The sequence below is a fragment of the Colletes gigas genome, unplaced genomic scaffold, assembly GCF_013123115.1.
Source record: "Colletes gigas isolate AHSC1104 unplaced genomic scaffold, ASM1312311v1 Colletes_gigas_Sc00010, whole genome shotgun sequence".
NCBI lineage: Eukaryota > Metazoa > Arthropoda > Insecta > Hymenoptera > Colletidae > Colletes > Colletes gigas.
The window spans coordinates 6,965,216-6,977,782 of NW_025106639.1; the positions used below are offsets into that span (position 1 = coordinate 6,965,216).

Consider the following 12,567-nt stretch of genomic DNA (forward strand, 5'->3'; position numbering starts at 1 on the left):
CGAAAGTTCGAGCGTAAAGTGCTACAAAAGAAGCTAGAATAGTTACAAAACACCACGATACGGAAGAATTTCACCAAGTGAACTCTTCCCTACTACGGAGAAGAATATTAGAGCGACGGAATAGTTGAGCAAAGTTGCGAGTTTCCAACTTCGTCTGTTGTCGATCTGTTGAAATTTCAAGCTGGTTACGAACCACTGGTCTAGTCCAAACCTTTCTACATGAAAGTTGGCGGTCCCGATTTAATTGCAACAAGAGGGACGCTACTCTGTACTTGTCGCGGATCGATCAGAAATTCCATTCACACTCTTGGGTGTTTCTTAGGTTGATGCGTTTACTTCGATTACAGCAAGTTACGGAAGTATAGAAACATCGACTGTACCGGTATATCCTAAAGCTTGGATTTTAGAGCCTTAGCGGGTTTCTCACAGTTTACTTTGGAACACCCCTGGCTTAGGATTAAGTATTTGCGCAAATCGCAATGGCTGCTTTACGTAATTCGTACAATTTGTATTATCTCGCGGAGAAACTTCAAGTCTGATATATTAAAATACGAGCGAATTTAATCAAAATTAAATAACGTATAATCCTAGATACCAGTTTGGAACTATTTTGCACAGGATAAATGGTGCATTTTGAGGAATTTCTGACTCGGTTGTCTCGACGAGGCTCTCTTCTCCGAGGTTAACGAATTCGCAATTAACTCCCAAGGATTCCGTTCTCACGTCGACCAACCGTGATCAGTCGATCTTTTTCCCTCCCCGGTGTTCTCGTCTCGTTCGGGTTAATATCATGCGCTTTGATTTTAGAATGAAGTCGATCGTTGATGTTACAAACGCTTCATGCATTCGAGCGCGCTCGCGAGTGACGAATAGACGTTTACGTCGCAACGTGACGCGACCACTAATAACTTTTACGAGCAAACGCCAAATTGGAATTTCTCTGGCAGCCGATCTTCGGCGACGATCGATGAAACCGGCGGCATTTTCTGCTTACTACCCCGTTCCACCTCGAATCGATAAAATCAGGATTCCGGTTGCTTTTCTCGTAAATTGCCGATACGTCGCTAGGAGTCTCGAGGCAACAATGATTTATACCGTAGACCGGACTATCCACATCGAGGGAAAATTTTGTTTTCTAATCTCTTTCTCGTGCTTAGATCCCGTGGACGAATGCAAGTTACCTCGCGAACGTTATACACTCGTAAGTTTTCCATCTTTTTGTTTTAAAAACAGGTTCCACGGCAGAGTGAATCAGCTTGGAGAAAATTGTTCGTTTTTTGCCACTCGGAAGACGCAAACAGGGTTTACATAATCGAAGAGGTTAACAAGACGGTACCGTTCATTAATAATAATAAAAACAGACGTAAAAAGACTGTTTTCTCGTTCCCTCGGAAAAAGTTCGTGCGCATCAGTCATTCCTAATAGCTGTTGCGCAAGGGATCCCTATTAAACAGATAACTTTTGTTTGAAAAATTGCTCGATGCTCGAGCTAGTCGTACTTGATCGATATCTTAAACTTTTCTACGCGCTCCGCGTACCCGTTCGTTCGATTAAACGAGCAAATAAAACGTCAGTGGATCGCGTAGCGTCCGATTTTCAGGGCAGCCTCTCCAAACCCGCAACACCGATACCGCCGACATAATGCGTAAACTGATTTCGTAGTTAATTACGGCCCGTTGCCGAGGTTAAAGATCGATCCGTTCCAAGTGCCGGCATACCGGTAAAATCGTGCACCGTGTATTCCCCCGTCAATGTCCGGGAACCATTAAGGTACTCCAGAATTCGCCGATAAACGAATAAAACGGAAGGAGCGTCGTCGTCGTCGTCGTCGTCGTCGGCAGCGACTCGAGCCCGTTTCGTAATTTCGAGTTCGATTCTTCGATCGTTCGAGTCGTTGTCCCTCGGTAAATTGTTCCGCTTCGAGAACAAACGACAGAGAGATGCTACGGGAACCGGAGAAAACGAACTTACATTCTCGCTTTGTCGCTTATATAATTTTTCCCCTCTTGTAACGAAGAATAAAATGATCGAATTACCAAGCTCGTTCATTCGATTCACGACCGTTCCTTATCGAATAAATTACCGATATTTTAATATTCGAACGCTTCGCCGCGGCTCTTCTTCGAGCTTTCCGAAAGTCCAGAAGAAGCGAACGCAGCGTGGCAATTTAGCGCGTCGAGGTAACGTCGGAGACAAGTAGAAATTACACGAAGAACGTCGGAGCGCGATACCCGGGGAAAAATAAACGGGACCCGCCTTCGAATGAAATATTTAATACGAGGGACGGGGGGAGTCCAAGCCGAAGAACAACACGAGCGTCCATCGATCCATCTTAAAGTGCAATTAAACGTTCGTTCTGTTTTTATCCTGTCCGCCGAATGGCCACGCATCTGCTCGACACGTTCGTCCGGCCCGACCAAATTCCGCAAATTTTCAACGCGATTTTCTGCTCGACCGGCCGCCATCATGGTCCCCCGTTCGCGGACCGTGGCTATAATTAACCCCGTTTAATTTCTTTCCCGTCTCGTCGCTGGAAAGTTTCGAAGACTATCGATCCGTAATTGCGAAAGATATTTTCCAGCGAAGAGATCGCTCCTAACGGCGGATACCCTCATAATGCGCGTATGGCGCCGCGTACACGATGCATCGTCGTAATTTCCTCGTTGGACGCTCGTTTTCCAACGATACAAGCGCGACATTCGATCGAACGACACCATTCCCTGAACGTTCCCCGGACGGAAAACCACGGACGAAATATTTACCTTGCTCGATCCGGCTCGCTGAAATTTAACGCGCGTCGATCGTTCCACGGGCGCGGGATCTATCGTCCGCGAAATAAAATAGAACGAACACGCCCCCGGGAACGTTCACTTTCCCTCGAATTAGGTCTCCGCACTTTCTTCCGACGTATGAACCGACTTGCTCCACTCTCGATTTAAAGAGCCAATCGTTGATTAATTCTAAAGATCACGTACTATGGGCGAACACCGAAAGGAAGAAAGAAAGATCGTGTCACGGTACGAGAGGTTCCAGATGAAGCGATACAACGGGGATCTGACAATTACTATTCCGGTCGCAACGCTCGAACAATGCAGCCGCGAGTCGTTGTAATTCAGAAATCAGCATTCGTTCGAAACGCCTGTCACCGCGAAACCTATCATCCTAGGCAGCGACGGGTCCTCGTATTCTCCGATCGCAAATTGGGAAAATATCGAACGTGCCTGGAAGCATCTTTGCATTTAAATAGTTAGCGGTTCGTTAAAAATAGCGAAACGGAAGCTTTCCAGAGGGTTATCACTAGACTGCGGATGTTTATGCATTTATGGGAAATTTTAATCCTCAAAAAACTACAGAATGCATTTAATATGCAAAAATATAAGAAATACTTGAAGTAAGATACGAATTATTATATTTAAGGGTTGAGACAGTCCTCTGTGAAGCTCCAATTTCATTAATTTTATTAATAAAAATGTGAATTTGCATAAAGATCCGCAGTCTAGTTATCACCAACCCCTAAATATAATAATTCTCGTTTCAAGTATTTCTTGAATTTCGAAATATCAACTAACCATCCAACGATAAACGTTGTTGGATTTGATATTTCGGGACAAAAGCGACATATAAAGGCGCGTCGAAGCCATCGTTAGGCAAAAGGTTGATTCGTGCGGCGAGTATGGTTGTGTGCTACCCTCCTCCGTCGCTCGTCGCACGAAAGCCTACAGACCCAGAACATTCCGTGCCACCCTATATAGCGCCCCTAGTTCTCGCTCGCTCACCCTTTCGTTCTATCGAACCCTCCCCGTAATCCAGCTGGAAACACATGGCGTCATCGTACTCGGCTGTCGAGCATATGCACCGCGTTGCTTTCTATCGCATCGAGGCAAAAATCATCGAATCGATCGAATCGACGCCGCTGCTGCACCCACGCCGCTTCTAATTACTCTTCCCGCGCATCCGACCGTTATTTTACCGGCTGAAACGTAAACCAAATACCGTCTCCGGCGGCGTCTCTGACATCGCGAGCACGTGTTTCATTTTCGATTCCCGTTATACGGTCGTCGCGACGACCCCGACGCCGCTCGACTCGAAACAACGAATTCTTATCTACCATTTACACGATAAACAAATTCAGATATGGGGGGACGATACGAAATTATGATCTACGATGAAAATACGCAAAGAACTATAAAATGAAGTATCTCGTATAAATAAGAATTTCACGTTTCGATCAGAATGGCTGTACACCCAGGTTGGTTTCATTCGCTATCCATTGTTCAAATATAAATTTTGCACGTGATATCGGTTCGCCCATCTTGGAACGTTTCAGCGAATATCGAGTTTGCCGAGTCGTTCGTTACTTTTTATTGGAAGCAAGCCTCGTATAATTGTACGTCGGTCGGGAGGTGCGAAGATCGAGCCAGGACCACGGGTGATCGAAGAGAATAACGATATTCGTAATTTATTCGTGGTCCATCGGGGGAAACGCGACGATTTTCTGCGTGACGCATCCGTTCCCGAGCCACGCGCGATGAAATAATTTTACTTTTTCCCTTGGAGGAGCTTTCAGCCCGAGATAGATTGGAGTGCGCGGCAGAAGGAATTAAACTGGTAGACGAAAGAGGATATCGATCTTGATATCGGTTATCACGATGAATGTCCGTCCGTGTTTCGGTTCTGCTGGCCAGCGGGTTCAAAAGCGCTCCAACGGTTTGTCGGTGTTGCGTGTTTCGTTCTCGTTCAATTAAATTAGACTTAAATTAGAAGTCGAGAATGATACACACGGGGCAGGGTTTTCTCGCGGAGCTTGGGGTTCTTTCGTACCGAACCCCCAAAGATTCCATCTTGCTGTTTGTTAAAATCCGACTGGCGCAAAGTGTGGCAGGAGAAATCTGATCGTGAATACTTGGCGGAATAACAAATTCGTGAAACTTCCACGACGCGAATTGTACACCGGGTTGGTTTAATTAATACTTTATATACGCTTTTGATTGCTAAAATATTTTCAAGCGAACGTACGAGGAGCACCAAAGTCTCTCGAACGATCCATGTTTTCTTAATTCTTCCGTCGAGCGTTCCGCGATCTGGAAAATTGGTTTTCCTCGTTTTTACGCGAGCTTCCACGGTGCACAAATAGCAATAAAGGACATCGTTGCATCCGAAGCGAGGAGAAACGATATTCGGACAGACGGAAGAGAACCGATAGTCCAAATGAATATTTTCCCAGCAATCAATCGTTTCTAACGGTTCGATCGACGGAGAAAATCTTGTTCGGGGTTATTTCCTCGAGGCAACGAATCTCCTTTCGTGTCCAGACCGCGTAGGTAAAGCGATGGCCGTTTAGATTGCGAATACGCCAGAACTTTCCCGACGTTGAACAAGGCGCATTGTTATTGTACACTGCTAAATAGCTGAAATAATATAGCGAACCGGGAACGGGTTCCGTTGAATTAGCGTGAAAGCGTGCCTCGCTTTGTTTCCGACAAACACGAGCCGAATGCCGATATTAACGGAGTCGAATCGAGAGGAGTCTATTCGAGATAGAATTTGTTATTCGAGGAGAACGAGTCGAGAATGGATATCGGATGTTTGATATCTTCAGCGCATAAAAGAGTAGAGAGTTCTCCTTTCGGCTTAGCATCCCTTTTCACTGGTCCCTGTATTGGATGCAATTTCACCGTCCCTCGACGGCCAGTTTCGCCTCATCCTTCGCGAACAATATTCGTCCATGTGAATTTCTCCTCCAGCGTGCTCACTGCCACACAAAATTCACTAAATTTTCACCAAACATTCGATCCTTTGGCGAATTTATTTTCCTTGACATCTAAAACTGGGAATTCTATTTAACTCCTCGACTCTCTCGAGTTCCAAGTCTCAAAGTTCTTCGTAATTTAACACTAGAAAGACTGAAACTTGGTATATACCTATATTGCCCAAAAGCAGTCAAAATGACTGCATCGTGAAAGACTAACTAATGTGTAAAGAAATTTGTTTAAAATTAATTTTTAATATTATGTTATAATTAGACTGCGGATTTTTATGCAAATTCATACTTTGATTAATAAAATTAACGGAATGAGAGCTTTGTAGAGGGTTGTTTCAATCCCTAAATATATTAATTCGTATCTTGCTTTAAGTATTCCTGATATTTTTGCAAATTAAGTGCACTCCGTAGTTTTTTGAAAATTAAAATTTCCCATAAATGCATAAACATCCGCAGTCTAGTTATAATATTGTGAATTTAGGGCGCAGAAATAAAATAAACAACTTGTTAGAACAAGTATCACTGCATAAAGATTCGAATAACAAGTACTACTTTAGCTTATTGAGAAACTGCAATTTATCAATAGGTCTGGATTAGGTCTGGGTTATGTCTGGGTTAGGTCTGGGTTAGATCTGAGTTAGGTCTGGGTTAGGTCTGGATTAGATCTGAGTTAGATCTGGGTTAGATCTGGATTAGATCTGAGTTAGGTCTGGATTAGATCTGGGTTAGGTCTGGGTTAGGTCTGGATTAGATCTGGATTAGATCTGGGTTAGGTCTGGATTAGATCTGGATTAGATCTGGGTTAGGTCTGGATTAGATCTGGGTTAGGTCTGGGTTAGGTTTGGGTTAGGTCTGGGTTAGGTCTCATTTACACTGTTGTTGTATTTTGTAATTTCCAAGTGTATGATTTGGTTTGGATTCGAAAAAATGTCGAATGGGACTTGACGAACAATGCTTTTAAGTGTTTTATTTGAAATTTACCTGTTAAAATAAGTGTTTTATTTACACTGTTGTTGTATTTTGTAATTTCCAAGTGTATGATATCTGTTTGGTTTGGACTTGAAAGAATGTCGAGTGAGATTTGACGAAGGTGCTCCTGAGATCAAAATTGATGTCGAATCACACTCGACATAGGAGTGCAAAGGGTTAAGATAATTTGGATTATTAACTAATCCAGACCTAACCCAGACCTAACCCAGACCTAAACCAGACCTAACCCAGATCTAATTAAGATCTAATCCAGACCTAACCCAGAGCTAACTCAGATCTAATCCAGACCTAACTCAGATCTAACTCAGATCTAACTCAGATCTAATCCAGACCTAACCCAGATCTAGGGTTATACAGGGTGTTCGGCCACCTCTAGCAAAAATTTTAATGAGCGATAGTAGAGGCCAAAATAAGACGAAAATCAAGAATACTAATTTGTTGATGGAAGCTTCGTTAAAAAGTTATTAACAATTAAATTCAAAAATTGCAAATCGTTGTGGAAAAATTATTTTCGGTTGTAGGGTTCAATTACAGTCATTTTTGGTGAATAGACATACCCCCGAAATCTTGCGCATTTTCGAGAAAAAAAATTCAGTAAGGGCGGCACTTTAAACGTTAATAACTTTTTAACGAAGCTTCCATCAACAAATTGGTATTCTTGATTTTCGTCTTATTTTGGCCTCTACTATCGCTCATTAAAATTTTTGCTAGAGGTGGCCGAACACCCTGTATAAGAAATTATTCAATTCAATAATAAGAGTCATTTGATTATTTAAAATTTCCCAAGCAGTCAAAATGACTGCTTTTGGGCGATATAGGTATAACACATATACACGGAAATGAAGAAGGGGGGACGTAACTACAATTATTAATAAACGCATTTATATGTTGTGCAAAAAGTCACAAAATTCTAAGAAATTGTGTCATTATATACATAATTGTTTTTCTAATTGAAATTAAAAAGCAGTCAAAATTACTTCCTTGGGCAATCTAGTGTTAATCGATGAACGTTCCATCTAATGCTTCATGTCGTATTCCTCGATCTTCGTGCATATATATTTCTAATATCGTTACGTTCGATGCAATCGACCCTCTCCTTTCTACCTTCCAACGTCAATAACGCACAAAGTCCGCCGCGCGTATCGCGTGTTTCGCGTAGTCTCCCGCAGCGAAAGGGTTACTTGCATAAACATTTCATTCCACATTTTACCCCGAGAATTCACCGGCGAACCGTTCGCCGGTTTTCCTCCAGAATCAACTCGTCCAACGAAACGTCGTTCCTCGCGTGCGCGCGAATAGTTCCGAAAATTCGTTGGAAAAGCTGGGCGTGTGTAACGGGCGATTAGAGCACACGGAACGCTTCGGGGATCGCGGCAGTAATTTCGGCCGCAAGACAGCCAGTGTCTCTGTGTTTTTATGTTTCTTTCTAAGCCCTTAAACGGGGCCGAACTCATAAAGGGGAAGGGCACGCGCGCGACCAAGGGTCGGAAAGGGACGCACGTGCAAGCCCGTAATCTCGATAGCGATCTAATCCCTAAACTGCAGGCGAAAAGGAAGGGCGGGGGTGACGTCGCGTATTATACAACGCGAAGCTAACTGGCCTCGATAGCGTCCTTACTTTCCACCGTTTCTCCTGCCAAAAGTGTCCCAGGGCACAGAGTTTCCTGGAGTTAGCTGTATCTACCCTTTGAACTGCGTTAAAATAAAAAAAAGTTTATAGAATTATAAAAACTAAAGGGTTCCTTCCAATTTTGCCCTACAATCGAATCCATCGTAATTAAAGCGTAGCTTACGGTTTGTTGTTGCTCGTAACTTTAGGCAAGCAGCGTGGAAGACACATGCACGTGGAATACGGCCGACCACATTCCTCTGGAACCAAGACGCGGACAAAGGTGTCGCCGTCTCATTAGTTTGAAGCAGAGGGAAGTCAGCGCGACGAGCGTCTTCAACAATGACGAATTTTCGCGCGAAAGGATGGGCGTGAAACGCGGCCGAGAATGGGCGAACGAACGAGAAAAACTAGGAAAACCGTGGCGCGAGATCGCGAGAGGGTTGCTTACGTAAGGACCGCCCGAGAATACGTATATATTTCGTGGAAACTCTTTCTCGAGATCCTGGACCGTAGCAAAAATTTTGCTGGAGATAAATACACGCTAAAATAACAAACAGCAATTACGTATTTGAGATATTTAATTTCACGAGTCGATATTTCCATTTGCTTCTGAAAAACCAGCTAAGTAGGAAACGCGTGGTTGGTTCGTATCGTGCGTTTCTCGAGAAAAATGAAGTTCGCGAAACGTGGCGCGTAAACCGCGCGAAATGGACGAGTCACGGCTCGTAGAGAAAGAGAGATACGTAATTAGAATATCCACGCCCGGCAAATGGAAACACGCCCAGCGCGGTCCTGACACGACAGTTTAATTATACCAGAAATTTAATATGATTTATTTGACATGAATTTCATCTGTAACTTCCCGCTTTGGTCGGCTCGAGCCGCGCGCCCGGCCGAACCTATTTTCCCACCCGCGTCACGTCCCCGTCGATATTTTTCCGCCGACCGGGGTAGATGCAGCCTCCGATGGAATATTTCCAGCGATGCGTTCTCAAAATTATTAATCGACTTACCGCGATCGATCCCCCCGACCGTTACGATATTTTCGACCACGCAACCGGGAGAAAGAAAAAGAAGAGAACACCCTGCCTCGCGAGCTGACAAGGGAAGGATACGAATGGCTCCGGTCGCTTCTTGGATGGAACCCCGGGATTAAAATACAGAGTCTCCCACGCAACCGGGGAAAAGCTGTGTCTCTGAAACGGTTCGAGATACAAAGGAACTGCACGAGGCAAAATGAAACTTGCTTTCATTCATTCTTATGCGTCGATGCGTCTGGAGCGTTATAGTTTACTTAAAATTTGTTGAGAATAGATATATTTTGTAAGGAGTGTATGTGTGTGGTTCGGAGAACCGTTATCGTTGGCGTCGATAGGAGTGTTTAGTCTAAGCTAGAGTAGGTATCGAGTGAGGTGTTTAGGTTCAAGCTGAAATACGTTTTAGGGACTGCGTCTCGAACGTGCGTTTTGTTTAGATCTTTATTATAAGATAGGAATAAGGTAGGGTCGACTTTGACTGCAGGAACGTCACTCTGTATAGAACGTTAGTCGAGAGCAGTCACAGTTTACGTTTACGTTTTATGTCTTTCTTTTATGTTCTTTATGTTAAATCGTTAGTAAATATTAAATAATATAATTATATCGTTACGTTTAGTGTTCGCGTATTTGAATCCGTCCACACGCCTCTCTGACCATCCTCGACAATCCTTACAATTTTCAATGTCTAGCATTGCGATTTTTCTCTGCTCGACGTCGACCCAGGTCGGGTCATAAAACCCATAGGTCTGCCGATCATTTGGCGACGCCTATAAAGCCGGGCTTTTTCTCCGTTTGGAGTTAGTTGTGCGACAACCCTGACCGCGGAGAAAGTCTTTTACTTAGTTTTTCGCCTCCGTGTCTTGTAATATCCATTATTATACTTTTCAATAAACCATTTTTTTCTTCTGCATGTAAGCGGTTGAGTTCAATCTTTCATAACGATAGATCCTCAACAAAATTGTTGAGTATTTACGGTGTATTCAAACATTTGCAGACCATTGCAGTATTTTCAATGTGGATAGATCGAAATTCAGCACGTTTGAAACTGACTGTGTGTTCGAGTAATGTCCCACTCGGGTTGTCGCGATCTAGGAACGATCCGCGGAATTGTATCCAAGTTTCTGCCGCCGGTGGAAGGAAGAAGGGCGAAAAAAGGGAACGGTATGCATATTTTCAAACCGTAACGGGAAGTGGAAGTTCGGATCCAAAGCGATGCAGGAGAGGTTCGTAGATCTTTCGTCGTCCGGCTGTGCGTGCCGTTGAATATTTATGGACAAAGTTATCGCTGTACCGATTTCCCCCGATGGCCGCGATGCAAGAAGGATGGAAATTAGTTAGAAAAAGGTTGACGTGGCTCACGGTTACGCTGAAAGCTTTTTCGACGTATAGAGATCGTCCGCAAATTACACGAGATTCGTTTTAAAGTTAATTCGCGAAACAGCAACGGCGCCGCATACGAAATGTTTGCCCGGCGCTTTGATTTCACGATACGATTAACTTGGTCGGAAACGACGTTCGATTATGAATTGCATCGCTATGATAGGTCTATTAATACTGTAGGCACTAGAGATATTTAAGCCTCCGCGATTCGTGCACGCCTAGCGCGAGATTAGAGTATTTGGGACAGAACGTACCCGGGGCGATCGATCGAATATTTAGATCGTAGCGGCCGCTAAACTTTTTTCATTTTCTAATACCCTTTACGAAACACGGATTTTTCTAGCTGCTTCGTTGGCTCGAATATTTTACCCTTTGAGACGGAATATAGATAAAAATAAAACTAAAATCGCGTATAAAATATACAAGAATTTAGGCAGCTCGTTCTATCAGAGTTCCGGTATTTTTAACACGGTTTTATGCGTAGACTGTTGCCCGGCGCCAGAGCGATTTTCGCCCGATGAAACCTCCCCAAGTGTTTTTCCGACCCGAATTTTTAGCATTCAACGTTTTATAAATATTCAGATATCTGCGCACTTTTATCGTTAAGCAAGCATGCAAATATCAATTTTATTAAATCACACGGCTCGTCCTATGATCGAAATTACTTTCTACACCGACATTGTAAACCAAAGTGAGGATGCTAGAAATATTATTACTGGACTGCGGATCTTTATGCAAATTCACATTTTTATTAATAGAACTAATGAAACGGAAGCTTCGCAGAGGGCTGTCTCAACCCCTAAATATAATAATTCGTATCTAAGTTCTTTAGCGTTCTGTAGTTTTTTGAGGATTAAAATTTCCCATAAATGCATAAACATCCGCGGTCTAATTATTACGAATCGTAGAGATAGAATTAGAATTAGATTCAATTACTAGCTCTGCGCAGTTTGATCGTTGAACAAATATCAACCAAGACGATTCGTCGCTCGATTTGATACGAACAGCTCGAGATAGCGAGGAAGTTAGAAACAATTATTATGATAAAAGTGGAGCCTGAACAAACACGGTAAGTTGAATAGAACAAATACGAACAGTAAACGGGGAATATAGTTTAGGAACGGACCAAATACTTTTATTCGTTGCACGATGGATAAAACTTGCCCGAATCCGTCGATTACGCAGTCTTCCGGAGATTGCTTTATCTTTGTTCTACTCTCGAAGCCGCGTCGATTATTTAAGTTCGATATCGTAAATGGGATCCATCGATTACCATCGGTCCAACTATCCTCTTATTCGGCGTATAATGGCCGCTCAAGACGCGCATCCTTTCTCCCCCATCGTCCAATAACTTACATACTTCGCGCATATCTTACGAATTTATGAAAAGATTTCGAATAATACCCCCGCCTCCTCTCCTTCTCCTCTTTCCGCCGCAATTATTCGGAGCGCGTAACTTCGACTCGCGTAATTCGCGCGAGTCGAGCTCCTCCCGGGCGTCGAAATTCTTTTTTCAGCCCTCCTATTAGCCCGGCGACGAAATATCAGCCACGTCCTCCGACCTCTCGAGAGCCTCGTCGTCGTTCGATAAAATTAATTCTAGCCTAGTGTCGACTTCACCTCCGTCGCAATTTCACGATCGGCAGTTTTTTCATCCAAGGAACGTGCTTTATGGAGAAGAAACGATCGTCCGGATCAGCGTTTCCAAAGCCTTTCGGGGGTCTCCGTGGCCCCCGAAATATGGTATATTCCCAAAAATTTATCCTCGGCCCTCGAATTCGATCTCG

General features: G+C 43.6%; 1 protein-coding gene across 2 annotated transcripts in view; it reads right to left on the bottom strand.

Annotated features, from left to right (window-relative positions):
• Positions 1–12,567, bottom strand: part of LOC122397971 — a 56,964-nt gene that overhangs the window by 34,951 nt on the left and 9,446 nt on the right. The gene's annotated exons all lie outside the window — the stretch shown is intronic.